Below are 15,154 nucleotides of genomic sequence, written 5' to 3'. Positions count from 1 at the left end.
CTCATGATGCTAAGTGAGGTGCTACGTGAATTAGAAGTAGCGGCTCCAAAGTACTGAAAAAGGGCAGCGGCCGTGCGAGAGGTGTACTGTCCCCGTGGCCCTCCGTACTGCATGCCAAGGACGGCCCACGTCAGAGGATGACACAGCGGCCTGTCGGCATCGCAAACCCTGATTGCGGAGTTAAGTCCCTTTTTAAATATACGTTAAGAATTGTGTTTCCTTAATTCAGTGCACTATTGGATTGCATTTGTGCTTTCACATACGGTATGTGCTAGCTAGTTAGTGAAATGTGATGTAAAACTTGAGGCTTTTGACAAGTGCTTGAAAACGACTAACAGTCAAAATTAGCTAAACAGCACGGACAATAGTATATTACAGCCTATTTGGACCATGTTTCCTTTCTTGAAACATGCCGATGCGGAGGACCTTGTAACGAGTCACCCTCCTCTAACATTACCTTTTTTTGATAAAGGTAACCGATACCATGTATACTATCGATCCTTGCATAGGTTAAGGTTATCTCAGCTCTTTCACTAAACGAATCATATGATTATGTGTACAATGTAATATATTTCAGGCTAAAATGTATAAAAAAGAAATTGATGTATTAAAATCGATGTGTATTACAGTTGAAATTACTCTTCTTTTAAGAATAAGTGAAATTACAAAATTTCTGTCATATTAACTGCGCATTCTAACGCTAATTGTTAAATTTGTTTCTGGATTTATTTATGAAATAATGATATAATTAGTAAATATTCTTCTCCTTTCGAGAAAGTTTTTAAACTCTTTTGCTTTATAAACTGTTTGGAAATTGTATGTACTACAGAGTGTTAGTAGTGGTGGGGCATGCCTCTGATGGAAGTAGACGTTCCCTAAGTTTGTCACCAACGATGTAAATATTATATCTTTTTAATGTGGAAAATGTAATAACGGTGTGATGTTGAAACAAGCGACAAAGAATAAAATTCAAGAATAATACAGACAAATCTTCATTAGTTATTTAGTCATCAAGAACCTAAGAAATGGAAATTTTCAGCCGCAAGAATGTACTCCTAGACAAGACTGAGCCATCGTCAACAACAACGAGATAATCTAGATGAGTGAAAAGTTCTTCTTTTTTACATATTACCCATTACAAAGCTTTAGAAACTTTTGCAAATGAAAGAGAAATATAATCGTGATGTGTGGGAGGGTAAGATTACAACGTCCACTATGACAAAATTCAACATCCTTGTGTAGCACAATGACGTTATTCAGAACGATAGATTTCAGTAACTTCTCCTAAATAGCATATGTCCCACGCTTCTCCACATTTCACCTGAGAAAGATGTCAAATGATATAACTCAACAGTTTCGTTCTTTATTTCTCGGGGCCTTTGTCCCGCTCCAACGTGGGGTCGGCTTTGTTAGTACGGACTTCGCAGAGGGTGGCCGGATGCCATTCCCGACACCACCCGGAACCCCCCGGTAAGTCATGAAATAGCGCGAACGTTTTGAAATGTCTGTGCGTAGTGTAACTGAGGCGGAACTTGGTACCAGCCCGGTATTCACCTAGCGGGATGTGGAAAACTGCCTAAAAACCACATCCAGGCTGGCCGGCATACCGGCCCTCGTCGTTAACCCGCAGCGCGGATTCTATCTGGGGCCGGCGCGCCTACCCGAGTCCAGGAAGCAGCGCATTAGCGCTCTCGGCTACCCTGGCGGGTCGATATAACCCAACAGTTAACGTCAACAATCTGAACAATTTCGTACGACAGAGAATTTATTCACATTTTGTGAATAAAAACTGTGACCAACTCGAAAGAACAGCAAATGTTCTCAGTTTAGGGTAGTAGTTTACAAAACTCAGTTTTTGGTTTTTTTGAAATTTTCTGGCAGGTTAAAAGTGTGCGGTGAACCAGAAAATGAATATGAAATTTTTCCATTTGCGCCGGCCGCTGCGGCCGAGCGATTCTAGGCGCTTCAGTCAGGAACAGCGCGACCGCTACGGTCGCAGGTTCGAATCCTGCCTCGGGCATGGATGTGTGTGATGTCCTTAGGTTAGTTAGGTTTAAGTAGTTGAAAGTTTCTAGGGGACTGATGACCCGAAATGTTAGGTCCGATAGTGCTCACAGCCACTTGAACCATTTTTTACTTTTGCGGCCAGTGTTCTTCTTGTTCTTCTTGTTCTTCTTCTTCTTCTTCTCCTCACTCTCTCCCTTTTATCTTTCCTTAATAAAGTATTTTTGTCTCCTGAAAAGCAATAAATTCCAGCGGTGTATGATGCTGATATAAAGATTGGCCGTAATCAACAATTACTTCAGGGTATTCACATGAAAGAAAGACTTGAAAAGTGTTCATCTTGCGTCATTTCTAACCTGGGAATACGTGAAGCGCTTTTCAACAGTAATACGTACTTCCGTAGTCTTAGTAGACTGGTACTGTATACTGAAGGCTGGTGGGCGAGAGGAGGTAATGACAGCGATCTTCGGTATCCTCAGAGTGCCATCTCGTCTGAGATTAGAGTGCCGCGACGGTTACTGCTGAGTACGCAATCCTGCCACCGGAACGACTGGTGCCGTTCCCCTGACGCGCTGGACATATGATGGAAGTAAGGTGATCTCGGGTCACGGGCCGGATTTATAGCAAAATTCCTCGCGGCTTAGTGTCGCGGCGGATAAGACAATACAAGATTGATCAGACTTGGCGGTGGTGGTGGTGCGGGGGGAGGGCAAATAGCCTCCCATAGGAGGCTGCAAGACAGCGGCCGACGGACGTCGGCGCTGACCGCGCGGTTATTGCGCGCGACGACTCGAGCCGGGCATGAATACTTGAGGGCCGGCTCGCAAGGTTCTGGCCAAGGCGCCGGCCGGCTCCTCGTAACCAGTGCTGCGGCCCTAACTCACGGCACTTAGCCGCCCCTAACGGCCGATACGGCCCTGCCGTTACTGCGAACAGAGCCTCGGGAAGCACCGCCGGTACACGTGCGTCGCGTGCAGACTCCGGTCCCGGCCCAGTCTGTACCTCGGCTGCTGCTGTTACGGGTGTTGTCCACTGGAGATTGCTCTCACATTGCCATATTGGTCTACTTCCACCGAGATCAGGCTGAAGATAATTGGGGTCTACAACTATCCAAATCTCAAACAGCTCGCCCTATGGTAATTAGACAAAAATATGGGAACAACTCCTGGCAAGTAGGAAATCCGTTGGCATTTAAACAGTTTTCATTCGTCTTGGAACGGAAAAGTAGGGGTCCTAATTGATTCTGAATGCAAAGTAGTGGCAAGTTCAGATAACGATCATGGATATGGACAGCGATCAAGCAGCCTCCTCCCCAAAGTAGTCCAGAAGGGTCAATAGCATTGATCTCTTGTGACTTTGATGGTCAGGGGAGATCTGACAATTCATGGCTCTGAGCACTATGGGACTTAACTTCTGAGATCATCAGTTCCCTAGAACTTAGGACTACTTAAACCTAACTAACCTAAGGAAATCACACACATCCATGCCCTAGGCAGGATTCGAACCTGCGACCGTAGCTGTCTCGCGGTTCCAGACTGTAGCGCCTAGAACCGCTCGGCCACCCCGGTCGGCTCTGACAATTCATCTTCGTACTTACAGAACCAGTCCTGGACGATACGCTTTCTGTAAACAGGGGCGCTGTTGTGTTGGAAGATTGGGGAACAAATATAATATCATGGGAAGGCCACAAAAATTCTTGTCCGTAAAGCGAACTTACAGAGTAACCAAGAGGCCATGAGTCCGTGGAATATCACGATATGGTTGCCCAAGACGTCACCAAAACCCTGCCATGTTTCACTCTTGATACGTAATCTCGACACATCCAGCCAAATGACTTTTTTCCATTGTTTCACAGTCCAGGTTTTGTAGCACCATCTTTTCCTGGTACGGGCATTTCCGTCAGTGTGACTATCTTCAAAATTCCAGTCCGCCCTGCCGTTCCCTCGTGTTATTTTGATGCTCACAGTGTTCACAAGTGCTACATAACTTCTGCAGTGGCTTTAAGAGCTGCATGGTGAGATGACAGAAGTCATAGAACAGCGATATTCACGTATACAGATGGCAGTAGTATCGCGCACACAATAAGGCACTCCTTCGTCAGGCTACGAGTGGCCTACCGGGACCATCCGACCGCCGTGTCATCCTCAGAGGAGGTTGTGGATAGGAGGGGCATGGGGTCAGCACACCGCTCTCCAGGTCGTTATGATGATATTCTTGACCGAGGCCGCTACTATTCGGTCTAGTAGCGCCTCAATTGACATCACTAGGCTGAGTGCACCCCGAAAAATGGCAACAGCGCATGGCGGCCTGGATGGTCACCCATCCAAGGGTCGACCACGCCCGACAGCGCTTAACTTTGGTGATCTCACGGGAACCGGTGTATCCACCGCGGCAAGGCAGTTGCCGCGCACACAATATGTAAGGAATAAAAGAACAGTACATTACCGAACCTGGCATTTGTACTCATGTGAAATGGTTTCCTGGGTGATTATGGCCCACGACGGGAATTGACAGACTTTGAACGCGGAATAGGAATTGGAGTTAGACGCATGGAGCACTCCATTTCGTAAACTGTTAAGGAATTTAGTATTCCGAGAGTCACAGTGTGAAGGATGTGCCGAGAGTACCATATTTCAGGCATCATTTCTCACCATGGACTACGGCGTGGCTAGCAGCCTTCACTTAACGACTGAGATCAGCAGTGTTTGCGTTATCAGTGCTAACAAACAGGCATCACAGCGTGAAATGACAGCACAAATCAATGTGCGACGTAAGACAGACGTATGTGTTAGGACAGTGCGACGCACTTTTGCGTTAATTTGCTGTGGCAGCAGACGACCTACGCACATGGCTTTGCTAACAGCACGACATCGCCTGTAGCGTCTCTGCTGGGCTTAAAGCCAAGTCGTTTGGACCCTAGGCCGCTGGAAAACCGTGACCTGATCGGATGAGTCCCCATTTCAGTTGGGAAGAGCTGATCGTAGCGTTAGAATGTGGCGCAGATCCCACGAAGCCATGAATCCAAGTTATCAACAAGACACTGTGCATGCTGGTGGTGGCTGCATAATGGTGTGGGCTGTTTACGTGAAATGGAGTGAGTACTTTGGTCCAACTGAACCTGTAATTGACTGTAAATGGAAATGTTCGGCTACTTTAAGCATTCGTAAACTTCGTGTTATCAAACAACGATGGAATTTTTATGGTGACAATGTACAATGTCAAGGGGTCACAATTTTCACGACTGGCTTGAACAACGTTATGGACAATTCGTGGGAGTGATTTGGCAACACAGATCGTCCGCCATGATCCCATCAAACATTTATGGACGTAATCTAGACATCAGTTCGTGCACAAAATATTACACCGGCAACACTTTCGCAATTACGAGCGGCTATAGAGGCAGCATGGTTTAATATTTCTGTTGCCGGCTTCCAACATCTTGTTGAGTCCATGCCACGTCGAGTTGCTGCACCACGCCTGCCAGAAGGAGGTCGACACGATATTGGGAATTATCACATGACTTTTTTTTTTTTTAACTCTGTGTCGTCTTCTTGTTTATAGTCAAAATTCTCACGCTCACTCAACACACACTTTCGTCTGCGTTAACGCTTAGAGAATATTTTTCCCCTTTCCTTCTGTTGTTGTTCTGGTCTTCAGTCCAGCGACTGGTTTGATGCTACTCTATCAACTGCAAGCTTCTTCATCTCCCAGTAATTACTGCAACCTACATCCTTCTGAACCTGCTTAGTGTATTCATCTCTTGGTCTTCCTCTACTATTTTTACCCTCCACGCTGCCCTTCAATACTAAATTGGTGATCCCTTGATGCCTCAGAACATGTCCTACCAACGTATCCCTTCTTCTAGTCAAGTTGTGCCACAAATTTCTCTTCTCCCTAATTCTATTCAATACCTCCTCATTACTTATGTGATCTACCCATCTAGTCTTCAGCATTCTTCTGTAGCACCACATTTCGAAATCTTCTATTCCCTTCTTGTCCAAGCTATTTATCGTCCATGTTTCACTTCCATACATTGCTGCACTCCATACAAATACTTTCAGAAACGACTTCCTGACACTTAAATCTATACTCGATGTTAACAAATTTCTCTTCTTCAGAAACGCTTTCCTTCCCATTTCCAGCCTACATTTTATATCCTGTCTACTTCGACCATCATCAGTTATTTTGCTCCCCAAATAACAAAACTCATCTACTACTTTAAGCGTCTCATTTCCTAATCTACTTCCCTCAGCATCACCCGACTTAATTCAACTACATTCCATTATCCTCGTTTTGCTTTTGTTCCTTTCCTCCTATGCGATATAAATCTTGGACACGATGCCTCGGCTACCTTGGCTACGGAAGCTGCCACCACATGAGCACCAATAATTCGCCCACATTCGAATACACTTAGCTGCAACCCAATACACTTATATCCAGACAGGACCCTGACCTGACCATGACTGACACTTACAATGTATTCAAGACATCGCACAGGTGCCGGTCAGGTATAACAGCGCAACCTGAAAGCTTGGCCAGCATCTGCGTTTGTGTCAAGCATGCATTCCTCGTAGTGTGTCCATATTCTTGGCCAACCACAGTGCCTTATTATAAGGTCCATCAGCTGTATAATAGGTCTGATGCGGCCCGTTATGACTATCTCTCCTGTGCCCTCTCCCGCATGTCACACTGCCACTTACACGCAGCGTCCTTGATTATTCGCTGAATGTAGCTTAATCTTATTAAGCAGTTTCCAACTTCTGTAGCATTTGTAGGAGCTGTTTCCATTCCGCAATAAATGAACTATGTCATCCGTGGAGGGAAATACCACATTCTTCGCCCACCTGCTGTCACTCCCAAGTCCGTTTGTCTTTCTTGATAATACTGTGCGGTATCACACACACACACACACGCACACACACACACACACACACACACACACACACACACACACACACACACACACACACACATATATATATATATATATATATATATACAGGGTGAGTCACCTAACATTACCGCTGGATATATTTTGTAAAACACATCAAATAATGACGAATCGATTCCACAGACGGAACGTGAGGAGAGGGGCTAGTGTAATTGGTTAATACAAAACATAAAAAAATGCACGGAAGTATGTTTTTTAACACAAACCTTCGTTTTTTTTAAATGGAACCCCGTTAGTTTTGTTAGCACATCTGAACATATAAACAAATACGTAATCGGTGGCGTTCGTTGCATTGTAAAATGTTAATTACATCCGGAGATATTGTAACCTAAAGTTGACGCTTGAGTACCACTCCTCCGCTGTTTGATCGTGTGGATCGGAGAGCACCGAATTACGTAGGGATCCAAAGGGAACGGTGATGGACCTTAGGTAAAGAAGAGACTGAAACAGCACTTTACGTCCACATGCTAACACCTTTTTATTGGTCTTTTTCACTGACGCACGTGTACATTACCATGAGTGGTGAGGTACACGTACACACGTGGTTTCCGTTTTCAATTACGGAGTGGAATAGAGTGTGTCCCGACATGTCAGGCCAATAGATGTTCAATGTGGTGGCCATCATTTGCTGCACACAATTGCAATCTCTGGCGTAATGAATGTCGTACACGCCGCAGTACTTCTGGTATTATATATATATATATATATATATATATATATATATATATATATATATATATATTCTTCCATCATAGACATAGACATAATATTTTGTAGAATATGAAAGTTTCAACGGTTTAGACATTAACTGAAACGGTAATAAATCGCAGTTTGTTGAATCTTACTATTTGGTGCACCTCTGAATGCAAATACAATGAAAGTTATCAGTTTATTGGAAAATTCTCCACTTTAAACACCTTTGCATACTGAACACAAGAGCGACACCCAGTCTTTAGTATCTAGAAGTTGCATTATTTAATGGAGCGCGGGCAAGCACTTAGGTGACACTCGAATCCTTTGTGTCATATTATTGTATCATTGCATAATCAGCAGCACATGATATTTCTATTTGAGGACAGCACTCAGGAAAAGGTAGTTTACTCTGAGTTTGTTAGCAACAAGAGCGATTTCAGTAATTATTGTTGTGCACGGATTTCATTGTGTCTAATAATACCTAAGTTTTGGTAATGACGGAAAACTATCAATCATGTTTTCAGTATTCTAACTAGCCTTCCCAATTTGGATTAGTTAAATGGCATTAAATTAGAAATCCAAGACACATTTGGTGGTCGAAATAATTTGTAGAAGCAGAAATTATGGTGTATGATAATGCAAGAAAGACAGTGCTGATTGTTCATATTAATTTGAGTTAACTTTTGTTCATTAGATGACACAAATATAATTTTAAAGTACTTCATTTTTTCACTTATAAGTAGTTCACAAAGCGTATCCTCACTGTTCAACCAAAAATGTGTTTGGTAAAATTAGCATTGTCGCACATTGTAGTATTGCGTGAAAAGTAAATAATAATTTTAAAAAGAGAAACAGAAAGTAATGTGGTAAAGCCGCGAATTAAAAGAAATAAGAATGAGTAGAAAAACTGCTGTGCAGTGATTTATTTCAGATCATTATTTTTGCAGTGTCGCCAGAGCAGAGGCAATTTATCTGTCCGACGTAAAAATTTGTTGTAGGGCCGAAGCGAATATTTTGATAGAATATTTGTAACAGTTTCCAGTCAGTGAAATTTCTTGGACATTGAATAGATGCATTTTTTGTACCAGAGCACATTTAAATTACGTGACAGTTAGTCATTTTGAGTAGTCTTCTGAATGATTCTTTTATGCAATCAAATTTACAGACAGTTATCTGCATTTCAGATTAACTAAAATCGAATTCCTGGAACTTAACTTGCGTGAATAACTTCGTGTTCAAAAGTAGGGTAGCTGCGCCGATTCTAGATCAGTATGTGTAATTGGAAGTTAGAGGTCAATTTTCAGATTGTCAGCGAGAAATTCAGTTACAGTTTCAGCATACAACTGGCAACATACATAAAACTTTCAAGTTCCGTGACTAAGTTATGTCTCCACTTCACAAAATAATTCGGACAACTGAATAAACCTGCATACAAATCACTCATGAACCACCTCTACAACCTACGAGTCAACGCGACAGATCCTCATTTGGGGGACTCGAGTTCGATTCCCGATACTGCCAGGGATTGTTCCTTGGCGGAAAGACTGGACGTGGCTGCACTCAGCCTCGTGTTGCCAATTGAGGAGATATCTTACTGAGAGGCAGCGGCTCCACGGTCGAAACGATGCAACCGCCGGGGAGTGCGGTGTGTTAACCCCAAGCCTCTCCACTCCACATGACTGAGGATCACGCGGCGCTCCATCGACTATCGCATGGTTTTCAGGGCCTGATCGCGCTGTTTCTGTGTTTCTTTTTCTGTTCTTTTTTTCTTTTATTTTTCGTTACAGATCATTCATTTCCGTGTTAGGTCAGTGTTTCCAGAACTCAGCAACTCCAATAGCATTGTAATTTACCTCAATCAAGCCCTGTGTTGTGCAAGTTAGTTCCAGTAGACGCTGTGTGAGCAAGAAGCCCAGAGCCTGCGTTGTTCCGCATTCGCAGCACACTCTTCGTCGACTGGAAGAGTACCCCATTTTTGCATATTGGTCTTGCAACGGACGTCGTCCGCTATAAGACGGCCGAGTCATCTCCAAACAGGGTGGGGAAGATCGTTTCCTTGTCTAACTCTGCAATGATATCTGGCGACACCTTACTCTTCCAGCCGGTGGGGTGGTTACACTTCTTTAGTGGTTTAGCGATGACCCACTTTCTAGAATTCAGTCGAGAGACTACAGGCTGATGATCAAACAGTGGATGACGGAACCTACAGATCTACTTTTACCCTCCCCGTATCGGCAGCGGAGGCCCTTCTGACAGTGGAGGGTGTGCGATGGGGAGAGGGCTATTGCAACGATCGTGTACCGTACAGGTTTCTAACAGTCTCAATGAATACAGTGCTGAGTCAGTAGGTGCCATACAGTCAGGTACGATCTGCTTTGCGGCTGGCACAGAAAGCAAGAGCAGAAGGTCTCAGCACATGAGAACCAGCTTCCAAGTTGGTAGCTGTGAGCTTCCTCAAAACGTTGGCCCTTGCAGTGATCCCCAGCCAAGTGTTATGGCAATGATTTTTGTAGGTCATTATACGGTTAAGAGTAGCATCTCCACATACAGGTGTTGGAAAATGTCAGAGTTGTTTGCCTTTCCATGTGACGTCCTATCCGCACCGAACTTCTGTATTCCGTAAGTGAAATGCACACACCCGAGTCTTCCTGGGATATGGTTTTAGATGGTTGACCACAAAGCAAATGCCAAACGTATCCAGTGATGTAGTCAGCTTTTTCCTACCTCTTCAAATGTCTTCCTTCGGGCAGCCACTGCTGTATCGTCAGCATAGATAAATGCCTGAAGTGTTCTGCAATGGGCTGACCGTTAGTGTAAATGTTAAAAAGCGCAGGAGCGAGCAAACTGTACATTCTGCAGGAGAGTGCCTTTGAGGGGTGTTAGTCTGCAATTTCCATTGAGCTTGTAAATTTCTTCAGCACCTGTCGTAGGCAGCTTTTAAGTTAACAAAGGTGGTTCGTTATCTTACTCCTTCGAAACCGTCCTCTGTTCTGTGAGTGATTTTGCAGAGCACTCATTCATCAAATCAGTTATGGCGTTTGGACGAATAGACTTCTCGATCTGTTCTGCTCCGAGGTCGTCGATAGTAGAAGCTTTATTCAGTTTCATTGTGGAGGCGGTGGATTACAGTTCATTCAAGGAGAAGAGCTCTCGCAGGAGATTTTTTTCACATCCTGGGGTTCTCTGCAATTACTCCTGTGTATGAAACTTCCTGGCAGATTAAAACTATGTGCTGGACCGTGACTCGAACTCGGGACCTTTGCCTTTCGCGGGCAAGTGCTCTACCATCTGGGCTACTCAAGCACGACTCACGCCCCGTCCTCACAGCTCCGCAAAAGCCTTTCTTTCAGGAGTGCTCGTTCTGCAAGGTTCGCAGGAGAGCTTCTGCAAAGTTTGGAAGGTAGGATACGAGGTAATGGCAGAAGTAAAGCTGTGAGGACAGGGCGTGAGTCGTGCTAGGGTGGCTCAGATGGTAGAACACTTGACCGCGAAAGGCAAAGGTCCTGAGTTCGAGTCTCAGTCCGGCACACAGTTTTAATCCGTCAGGAAGTTTCATATCACGCACACTCCACTGCAGAGTGAAAATCTCATTCTGGAAACATCCCCTAGGCTGTGGCTAAGCCATGTCTCCGCAATATCCTTTCTTTCAGGAGTGCTAGTTCTGCAAGGTTCGCAGGAGAGGTTTGCAAAGTTTGGAAGGTAGGTGACGAGGTACTGGCAGAAGTAAAGCTGTGAGGACGGGGCGTGAGTCGTGCTTGGGTAGCTCAAATGGTAGAGCATTTGGCCGCTAAAGGCAAAGGTCCCGAGTTCGAGTCGCGGTCCGGCACACAGTTTTAATCCGCCAGGAAGTTTCATATCAGCGCACACTCCGCTGCAGAGTGAAAATCTCATTCTGGATACTCCTGTGTACTTTATATGTCGACTGGTCACTGCTAAGGTTTATCAGATCCCTGGCCCGCCTACTGTTTCCTTTCACGACCAGATTCTATACCAGCGTGGTCCAATTAGCTATACAATTCGCTGAGATATATTACACTAGTGCCTCACCAGCCTGGAGAGTGTCATCAGCAAATGGATTTGTCTCAAAAAAATCTTTGTACTGGCCTTCAGTTTTTTGCTATCGTCAGTCGGTCCTGGTACATGAGTTATTCTAGAACGTCTTCCAATGATTCTTCTTCAAACACTGTGGACGCACTTGATGGATGTCTCATACAACTCAGGTTGTGGTGCGATCTTGGCAACTTCTACATTGAGCTCGTCAGTACACCTTTACTGAAAATTAAACCTCCGTATGAACAGTACCTCCTCTGCCAATACCGTTTCATTCACTCTGCAGATCACATGCCAATGTTGAGTAGATGGAATAGAAATATCCACTGGCACGATGGGTTAGGAAATCGTCGAAAGCTGCATTTTACATACAAGTATGAAGCCCAAATAGAAACTGGAAACATCTATCCACGAACCAGAATTTTCGATGTAAAACAGATTCTGGTTTTGGAGTTGTTTCCTCCTGATTCCTGGTGGCGACGCCGTAAGTCTCCGGTGGCCGTATGTCACGGACGCGGCCGCAGATAATGCTCTCTTAGCACCCCGCCCGCAACAAAAGGAAGCCAGTCGGCACCAACTCAATCTCGGCCGCACGTGGGCATTCACGCCGCTTCCGTCCGGGTAGAGCGCGAGATGGAGGGAGATAGGGGGAGGCAAGGGGGACGACGCCAGCCAGAGAACGCAATCAACGACAATCACGATTTTTCACAAACCTTCATTTCACATCCATTGAAACCGCGCCTTTCCCATTACGTCCTCCTTTAAAACGCGGTATTACGCCTGGTGTGTTTATTAACTCGAGAAACAAAAAGCAGACACGTCCCGCCGCCTCCACCGCACCCGCCACATGTGGGGAGGAAGCTGCCGCAGAGATGGCGGTCGGGGAAGAAAGCCGCAGACGCCGGTTTTAATGAGATTCTCGCCACCGCCACCGCCGCCGCCACCGCCGCCACCGCCGACGCCGCCGCCGCCGCTGCCTTTCGAGAAAGCGGGATTTGAAAACAGTAATGCCGCCAGATTGCGCTCACGAGGCGCGCGGGCGGTGCACACGTGTCAACGCACCGTAACAGCGGCGCGCTACAGCCCAAAAGGTTTCCGGGTCGTGCTCCGCGCTCCGCAATTTTGGCACTCGGTTCCGCACTCCGTAATCAGGGAAACAAAGACGTGAAAGCTGACATAAAAAAAGAGAGGGAGGAGGTAGACAAAAAAATTCTTGTGGCTTCTATTCTCGCTTTTCCCGCGAAAAAGCTTTCGCGACCGCTGTATGACTGTGGTGACTTAAAGGTGCCGAAAAGTTCACCGCGTCAGTAGTGCTGACGAGTAACGACTGTGGCAAACTACGTCGCTACACCGAAAGCGCCAGTAAATCACGTGGGTGGCGGCGTAGAGTTGAGCAGCGCGGAGGTTCGATCAACGGGATGGGTAACTTTCGGCTGGCTGAATCTCTTTGTTTAAAAACCGAACTGTAATTCTAGCACAACTGGTTCCCAGCTCCAGGTAGTCACCCATCTGAAACTAAATGCTGTATTTAGATTCAGATTTTGTCGTTTTTGGTTTAAATGTTTAAATTTGATGTCCAACTTCCTTGTTGTGCATCCCTGCTCATAAGGGATATCAACTCGAAGATTTCAAAATTTATTGGAGACTGTCTTGAGGGACATCATTTTTCTGCGTATGCTATTTTAATTTGAAATAACTACTTTTTTAGTATTTAGCGATTAACCTAGGCATTATCAAGCAATATCTCGGTAAATGTACTGGGGCCGAAAATAGTGAACTATCCAGAAGAGGAGAAGAAAAAGGAATGAACACCGACTGAAAGGCTGTGTGATGTTATTTCAGTGATTACAATGTCCAGTCAAATTTGTAAATAATGTAGCAGTATGAGCCCAATTATCTGACGTTGCACCTCCTCTGGCTTGGATGTATGTACTGATTCTGCTGGCAAGAGTGTCATCATAAGCCCTTTGTATAGGGGATAGGCAAAATAATGTGAACAGTGGTAATAATGGGGTGGTTGTGTTTGAAGGTCACCAACGCAAGTAAGGCGCGTGTCGCGCTGGAGTGCGCATGTCCAGTGCGGACTAGGAATCAGTGCAGGATGTTGCGAGTGGCGCACACTTCGGAAGACGGCGAGCAATGAAAGACCTAACAGAGTTCCAAAGAGAGCAGATCGTGGGGGCCCGTTTAGCTGGAGCATCAGTAACCGAGGCAGCCCACTTACTGAATGTTTGAAGAGCAAGTGTTTTCACAGGCATGACAGACCACACAAAACACGGAAAGACATCAGCGTGTAAACGTAATTGTGGGCGCAAACCAAAACTAAATGACAGAGATTGTCGTACGCTCACTGAAATTGTGTCAAAGCAACACAAAGCTACGGCGGCTAAATTCATTGCAGAGCTCAATAGCCATATTCGAGACTATGTATCTATCGACACCGTCCGCCAAGAACTCCATAAAGTGGATATTCATGGACGAGATGCTATACCGAAAGCATTAGTGATGATAATCAACGCAAAGAAGCGTAAAACACGGTCTCAGGAGCATAAATCCTGGACGGCTGATCAGTGGAAACATGTCGAATGGTCCAACGAGTCACCGTTTTCGTCCTTTCAAATATCGGGCAGGGTTTACGTCTGGAAAACGCCAAAAGAAGTCTACAATCCTGATTGCTTGATTCCAACGGTTAAGCATGGAGGTAGAAATGTGATGGTATGGCCAGCCATATTATGGTATTCTACTGGTCTCATCATTACTCTCAAAGGCCATGCTACAGCCAAATGCTATGTGAACATTTTAGGTGATCAGGTGCACCCCATGATTCAAATGTTGTTCGTCAGTAATGATGTCATACTTTAGGACAATAACGCACCCATTCACACAGCCAGGACAGTACAATCGTGTTAGGAGGAGCGTGCAACTGAGTTACAGCATCTTCCTTGGCCAGCATAGTCCCTGGAATTGAACATTATCGAACTCTTGTGGGCGGTATTGGAGCGTAGACTCCGGAGCAGATATCCGCCTCCGTGGTCACTACAAGAGTTAGAAGACGATCTGATCGAAGACTGGCACAACATTCCACTGGCGACTATACAATCATTACATGCCGATATTCTAAGAAGAATCGCAGCTGTATTATGGGCAAATGGGGGTGAAACTGTTTATTAACAAACCATTCCCAAGTAAGTAGGGGTGTCCACATTATTTTGCTATATCCTCTTTAGCCTATCCTGAGGCAAGCTGGAAATGGAATGAACACGGTTTGAGGGTATGTGAATTTATTCCAACGAGTCTGCCGAGCGCTGCTGGCAAGAGAGGTGCTCTCAGTCCTAGTGAGGTCATGACTGAAAACTAGCGGCCTCGGTCTCGAAAACTGACAGCGGCCATGTGCTGGCCACGCGCCCCTCCATATCCGCATCCAGTGACGCCTATCGGTCGATACCGTCGGGTGTT

This window comes from Schistocerca americana, chromosome 2, assembly GCF_021461395.2.
Source record: "Schistocerca americana isolate TAMUIC-IGC-003095 chromosome 2, iqSchAmer2.1, whole genome shotgun sequence".
NCBI lineage: Eukaryota > Metazoa > Arthropoda > Insecta > Orthoptera > Acrididae > Schistocerca > Schistocerca americana.
The sequence above is the reverse complement of the archived record's forward strand: the minus strand, read 5'-3'. Positions refer to the sequence as shown.